The 7,675-nt window shown below is 41.5% G+C and overlaps 1 pseudogene; it reads right to left on the reverse strand.

The window, feature by feature from the left end:
- Window positions 1–6,788, reverse strand: LOC113359974 (annotated as a pseudogene).
- Between the last annotated feature and the right edge of the window lie 887 nt (window positions 6,789–7,675).

The raw sequence follows: 7,675 nt of genomic DNA on the forward strand, positions 1-7,675 counted from the left end.
CTATATGACATTCACAGCGAATACCATCCGAACCAAATGCCTCCCATCTGACCAAGTTACGGAACCAAATTTATATCCTTTTGTTGTTGCACCTTTTCCGTCGGATGAAACCTTGAAAGAAGCTTTGCTGTAATTCTCGGAAAATGCGAGCTTACTAGGCGAAACACGAACAAGTAAATCATCAGGGGAGTCTATTTTAGCATAGTACGTTGAATTCTTATTCCCAACATTTGTTACTCTTCTTGTTATTGTCCGGGCACCTTGAAGCTTGGCAACGGAGATAAAAGTAATAGACTTTATATTATCTTCTTGCCTTATTTACCTTTAGGAGATTATCTCCATTTACTTGGGTTGTAAACACAAAAAATATTATATAGTTTTATATATATTCTAGCCAAGAGGAATATTTCTCTTTAAGGAAATTATCATCAAATCCAAAATGGTATCAGCCCCTCTGCGATACTATTTTCTCTAAACCATTAAAATCAATGGCGACGGAACAGCTGAAGCTCACAGACATTGCTGAGGCATATAGTTCTATGCATCTACAGCAATCCGATGATGCTTTCTACATGGATACCGGTGCTACCTCGCATCTCACTGCTGATTCAGGTACTTTACATAACGTTACCAATTCTAGTACTGTACGGTCTATCTTAGTTGGCAATGGAAATAGCATTCCAGTTACTGCTAGTGGTACCAAGCTCATAAACCTCCCTTCTCGCACCCTTCAACTCAAAAATACTCTTGTTGTTCCCGATATTATCAAAAACTTAGTTTCTGTTCGTCAGTTCACCACTGATAATCGTGTATCTATTGAGTTTGATCCATCTGGTTTTTCTGTGAAAGATCTGAGTTCGAGGAGGATTATCCTTCGGTGCAATAGTTCCGGGGAGCTCTAACCTATCACCAACTCTGTCGTGCCACCTACAAAATCGTCCCAGCCTTCTCCCATTTCCCTTGCTGCTTTTTCGCCAGATATTTGGCATAGCCGCCTTGGCCACCCTGGCAAGGAAATTTTAGATGTCTTACGCAAAAATAATTCTATTCATTGTAATAAGAATAATTCTTCTCAACTTTTTCTCTCATGTCAAGTTAGTAAACATGTTCGACTGCCATTTTATGAATCTAATTCCATTACTTTTGCACCCTTTGATATCATACATAGCGATTTATGGACCATTCCATTACATATCGATACCGGTTTTCGATATTATCTTATATTGCTTGATGATTTTACCAACTATTTATGGGTCTACCCTTTGAAATTTAAGTCCCAAGTTTATAGCAAATTTTTGGAATTTCGTTCTTTCGTTCAAACTCAATTTGAACGACAAATAAAATGTTTTCAATGTGACATGAGTCGTGAATTTGACAACTCTTCCTTCCATACTTTTTCTCGTAATAATGGTCTTGTTTTTCGTTTCTCTTGCCCCCAAAATTCATCCCAAAATGGCAAGGACGAACGTATGATAAGTCCTATCAATGATATCACCCGTACCCTAATGTCTCACGCTTCCGTTCCTCCAAAATATTGGGTCTACTCTCTCCATATGGTTGTCTATCTACATAATCTTCTACCCACTAAAGTCCTTAATTTTCACTCACCCGTGTCTATTCTTTATCAACGACAACCAACGCATGAACATCTACGTACTTTTGGTTGCCTTTGCTATCCAAATCTCTCGTCCACAACTCCTCACAAACTCTCCCCTCGTTCCACTAGGTGTGTCTTTCTTGGTTTTCCTCCCAATCACCGTGGATACCGCTGCCTTGATCTTGCCACAAACAAGATTATTATCTCTCGTCATGTAACTTTCGATGAAAATGTATTTCCCTTCACAAATCTCACTACAAATACCTCTTCTACTGTCGAGTCTCCCCCAAATCTCCTCCATTCTTCCTATAACCTCTCTTACCCATCTATACATCATGATCAACCTACTGACACCCAGGCTTCCACTATCCCACCCACTACTTCAGGACCCTATACCCCTCCACACCGTCGGTCCAACTTCCCATATGCTGCATCAATTCCACTTCCAACCTCCTATCCTACGTCAGTTCCACTTCCTCCACATGTACGTACGTCAGTTCCACCAGCTCCTATGTATGCACACCCACCTTCCCCTAATAGACCCATGTACCTACGTCAGTCCAATATCTTCTCTAAGTCAGTTTCTCCGGGTCCTCTCTGCACTAATTCCACATCTGCAGACTCCACCATCTCCTCTGCCCCTACTGCTACAGATCGTAACTCCACTACCATCCGTACTACTGTCCTTCCCATTACAGACTCTCCATCCTCTCCACCTACTATTGTCCTTCCCACTACAACATCCCCCCCCCCCCCAACTACAGCTCCTTCTCGTCCTGTTACTCGAGCCTCCCGTGGTATTTACCGACCGATCCACCGGCTCAATCTCCATGTTCAAACTTTACGACATATCTCTCCAATTCCTCGCTCTCACTTGTATGCTCTTAGGGATATAAATTGGAATGCCGCCATGAAAGATGAGTACAATGCTATGTTGAAAACTAATACGTGAGAACTTGTACCACGACCTCGTGATGCTCATGTTATTCGTTCCATGTGGCTTTTTCGTCACAAATATAATGCTGATGGATCTTTGCAGCGACACAAGTCTCGTCTTGTTACTAATGGCAAATCTCAGCAGGTTGGGGTTGATTGTTTTGAAACGTTTAGTCCGGTTGTCAAACCTACTACTATTCGTACTGTTCTTACTATTGCTACTTCGCGTTCTTGGCCAATCCATCAGCTAGATGTTAAGAATGCTTTTCTCCATGGTGATCTGACCGAGACAGTTTATATGCATCAGCCTCCAGGATTTGTTGATCCTGATCACCCTGATTACGTATGTCGACTACGCAGACCGTTATATGGTCTCAAGCAGGCTCCTCGGGCGTGGTTTCAGAGATTTTCCAAGTTTATCACAGGTTGTGGTTTCCGTGGTAGTGTATGTGATCCCTCACTTTTTGTTTATCAATCAGGATCCGAAATGGCATACTTACTTTTATATGTTGATGACATTATTTTGACTGCCTCTACTGATGTTCTCCTATGACGCTTCATTGATTTGATGAAGAGAGAGTTTGCTATGTCTGACCTTGGTCCACTACATCATTTTCTGGGCATCACTGTTACTCGTTCATCCTCAGGATTATTTTTGTCTCAGTCAATATATGCACAAGACATCATCGCACGTGCCTCCATGACAAAATGTAATCCAGTGACTACTCCGATCGACACAAGTTCCAAGCTCAGTGCTACCTCTGGCCCGGCACTTTCGGATCCCACTCTATACAGAAGCCTAGCGGGTGCTCTTCAGTACCTCACTTTTACTCGGGCAAATATTTCATACGCATTTCAGTAGGTATGTCTATTTATGCATGATCCCCGTGAGCCTCACATGCATGCCCTCAAGCGAATCCTTCGCTATCTTCAGGGCACCATCAACCACGGACTATTTCTCTTGGTCTCCTCTATCTCTGGCTTAACAGCATACTCTGATGCTGACTGGGCGGATTGTCCTGATTCTCGACGATCGACATCTGGTTTTTGTGTCTTTATTGGTGACAATCTCATCTCCTGGTCCTCCAAGCGTCAAGGCACAGTCTCTCGATCCAGTGCTGAAGCTGAATACTGGGGAGTAGCAAATGCGGTTGCTGAAACAACATGGCTTCGAAATCTTCTTCTAGAGCTCCGACTACCTCTACGACGTGCTACTATTGTTTACTGTGACAATGTAAGTGCGATATATATGTCTGGAGATCCTGTTCAACATCAACGCACCAAACATGTGGAGATTGATATACATTTTGTTCGTGAACGAGTTCGTTTTGGTGCCATTCAAGTCTTACATGTTCCCTCTGAGAACCAATATGCTGACATCTTTACCAAGGGGCTTCCTCGACAGCTATTTGTTCGCTTTTGTTCTAGTCTTAGCGCTTGTTCCTCTCCCGCTCAGACTAAGGGGATGTAATAGACTTTATATTATCCTCTTGCCTTATTTACCTTTAGGAGATTATCTCCATTTATTTGGGTTGTAAACACAAAAGATATTATATGGTTTTATATATATTCTAGCCAAGAGGAACATTTCTCCTCAAGGAAATTATCATCAAATCCAAGAAGAAGGATAATTGATAGCAGAGATGAGGTCCTCCGAAGAATTCGCCGGACAAGTGAATTTTGTGCCAAACAATGATCTTACTACTTTAGTTTGATACCCAAAGTAACATAGATATTTAAGATAATCGGTCGTGTTGGTTTCGTATACCAATCCTGGATGAAGAGCACCATTTGGATTCACTTGCCCTGCACCCATCTCATGTGGACTTGCAAAGGACTCATTTTCAGTCATTATTGGCCTCCCAGCGTTGTTGGTTATTATTGCTGTATAAATTACCCAAGAGATGTTATTAAGACCATTTGTTGGTAAACTTTGAGAGGAAGAATTAGAATTTACTTATACCTGTAGTCATAAATGCGGATCTGATCATTGAAGGGGTCCATTTTGGCCGCACTGATTTCATGTATGCAGCTGCACCTGAAACATGAGGGGAAGCCATGGAAGTACCACTTAGGATAGAAAATTCTGCTGGTTTTCCCATGGTGAAGCCTCCGTTAATGTCATCAGCCGGTGGAAATGAGGCCAATATGCCAACACCTGGAGCTGCTAAGTCTGGCTGATAAATAACAAAAAAACAATGGACCTGGTTAGATCGACATGTCTTGTAAATACCATATATTATATGCATTTGATAATCCATAAATTGTCTTCAGTTTTTTTTTTAAAGCTATAGCGTAAAACCTTGAGAATGCCTTCAGTTAGATTTCCAGGGCCCCGAGATGAAAGATCACCGATAATAGGTGCTGGTTTAAATTTAAGTATATCCACTGGTGGAAGGATCGTAGCAGTTGCGTTCCTGTATGCCAAACCAGAATGAGAAATGATCTACTAGTTTTCTGTCGAATAAAGTGTTAATTGTTCGTTTGATAAGGTTCCTTACTTGGTCGACTTCATGTAGTTAAGTATTTCAGCTGCAGCACGGTTATCAACTTGTGAAAAGGTTAAATCGGAATCCAACAAGACGGAATTGTGTGTTGCCTTGTCAACCAAAATAATTCCTTTTGCCGGAGAGATATAAGCAGTATCTATCTTGGTATCTCTTGTTATGTTTTGAAAAACCTCATCTTCAATACATAAAATAATCTTCCCGCTAACTTTGTCCGAGTCCAATGACCCTAGCCTGGAGCACAGTTCCTACATTCATGCCAAAAAAAAAACAACAGAAAAACGTATGTTATATATCTAAACGTCCAACGCAAAACCAATGGACAATAATTGCACTGGCCCTTACCTTGCATAATAGAATACGGGCGTCCAACTCAAAATCAATTGGCAATGAGCGGATAGGCCCTAATAGATTATGAACCGCAGGATCTTAAGTAATCCAATCATGTGGGACTAATAATAATCTCAACACACCCCCTCACGTGTAGCCTCGGCGGATCTTACAAACACATGGACAATTAAATCGGGTGACGCGGAGTAAAGGTGCGGTCAACTGACTCGACACAAATAGCTTGCTCTGATACCATATTAGAATACGGGCGTCCAACTCAAAACCAATTACCAATTGGTTTTGAGTTGGATGCCCGCAGACTTTAATATTGCAGCTTCAATAGAACTAGAGTTTATAGCGACATCTCTTCCGGACACAAGAGGGTAGGCTTTAGCAGGACTACCAGTGGCAGCAATAAAACCAACACCCTAGCAGGGGAGGAGTTTTTAATTGTATTTTAGCAGATTTTATGCTAAAATGTAATTCTTATAACAATAAAATGTACTAATTTTTATCACTTACTCTGATGACTTTCTTATTACCAAGAACAATATTAGTACTGTAACTTCGATCAATAGTGGATGCTGCTATAGTGAAAATCCAGGGTGCAGTATTACCAATAGTGTATGGAATAGGTCCATCATTCCCTCCAGAACAAATCACCAAAATCCCTGCTTGAACAGCATGTAAAGAACCAATGGCAATCGGATCGGCTAGAGGATTTGCCTTCTCCAGCGCTCCTAATGAGATTGATATTATATCAACTCCATCTTCAACTGCGTCGTCAATAGCTTTGAGGAAGGCGGAACTAAGACAAGCCACTGCAGAACAAACTTTATAGCTTGCAAATCTACTAGAAGCAAAACCACCCCTCGCTAATCCTCTTGCAAGCCCCTGATAGTTAGCATTCGCTATCGGGTTACCTACGGCTATAGATGCCACATGAGTTCCGTGGCCTGTTTCATCCCTTGGGGAACCGGCTAGTTTTGATTTACTGGTGTTTTTACTGCCCGGTAATGTAAGATCATAGTGTCTTGCACCTATCAATTTCCTGCGATAATGCAAGGTGTCAGCTATCTAAATTTGTATGCGAAATATACGAAGGCTGACATAGACATCTAGAAAGTTGTGGCACTTGGTACCTGTTACAATCAGATTTTTTGAAATCATTTCCTTCCATGCAAGTTCCTTTCCATCTTGATGGGACCTCGCTGAACCCAACATCATTAAAACTTGGCGATTCCGGTCAAATTCCTGGTACAATCCAATATAAAGAAGAAACTGCGGTTTGAGAATTATCCAAGGAAAAGTAAGAGAGAAAAATACCAAGGGAAATCAACCAAGCATGCACCTGAGTCGATGAGTCCAATAATGACATCGTTGGAGCCATTTGGATATAGACGCTGAATTCGCGCCATGCCTGAGTAAGCTACCCTATGAACTAGATGACTCGAATATAGAAGAGGTGAACATGATAGGAACATTAGTCGATGAGTCATTACCAAACACTTTGTTAGAAGATCCATTAGAGAAATGCCTAGCTCACTTTGGGATTGATTTTGATGATAATAATGTGATTAATGAGGTGAATGCTTTGTTAGATTCAACCCCTTTGTTAGATACTAGTAATGGATGGAAACCTAAGTTCGAACCACTACCAGTTTCTAAGTCTACCCTAGTTTCTTCTTTGGAAGAGCCTCCTAAGTTGGACCTAAAACCATTGCCAGATACCCTGAAGTATGTGTTTTTAGGCCCGTCTGAGACTTTACCTGTGATTGTTTCTTCCGACTTGGATAGAGATTAGGAAAGTAGGCTAGTAACCGTCCTTCAAAACAACAAGGAAGCTTTAGGGTGGACCATAGCAGACATTAAGGGTATAAGTCCTACTGTTTGTATGCATCAGATCTATTTAGAGGAAGACACCAAACCTTCTAGGGATATGGAACGTCGACTAAACCCCAATATGAAAGAAGTAGTTCGAACTGAGGTTCTTAAGCTATTAGATGCAGGCATTATCTACCCTATTTCAGACAGTAAGTGGGTCAGCCCCGTTCAGGTTGTTCCCAAGAAATCTGGTATTACTGTAGTCCAGAATGATAACAATGAGTTAATCCCGACCCGATGACCACGGGTTGGCGTGTTTGTATTGACTATAGGAAATTGAACAAGGTCACTAGGAAGGACCACTTTCCCCTTCCCTTCATCGACCAGATGCTAGAGAGATTAGCTGGACATAGTCACTACTGCTTTTTAGATGGCTACTCTGGATATAATCAGATCGTTATTGCCCCAGAAGAAGGAGAAA

This window comes from Papaver somniferum, chromosome 3 (assembly GCF_003573695.1).
Source record: "Papaver somniferum cultivar HN1 chromosome 3, ASM357369v1, whole genome shotgun sequence".
In the NCBI taxonomy this organism is placed as follows: Eukaryota; Viridiplantae; Streptophyta; class Magnoliopsida; order Ranunculales; family Papaveraceae; genus Papaver; species Papaver somniferum.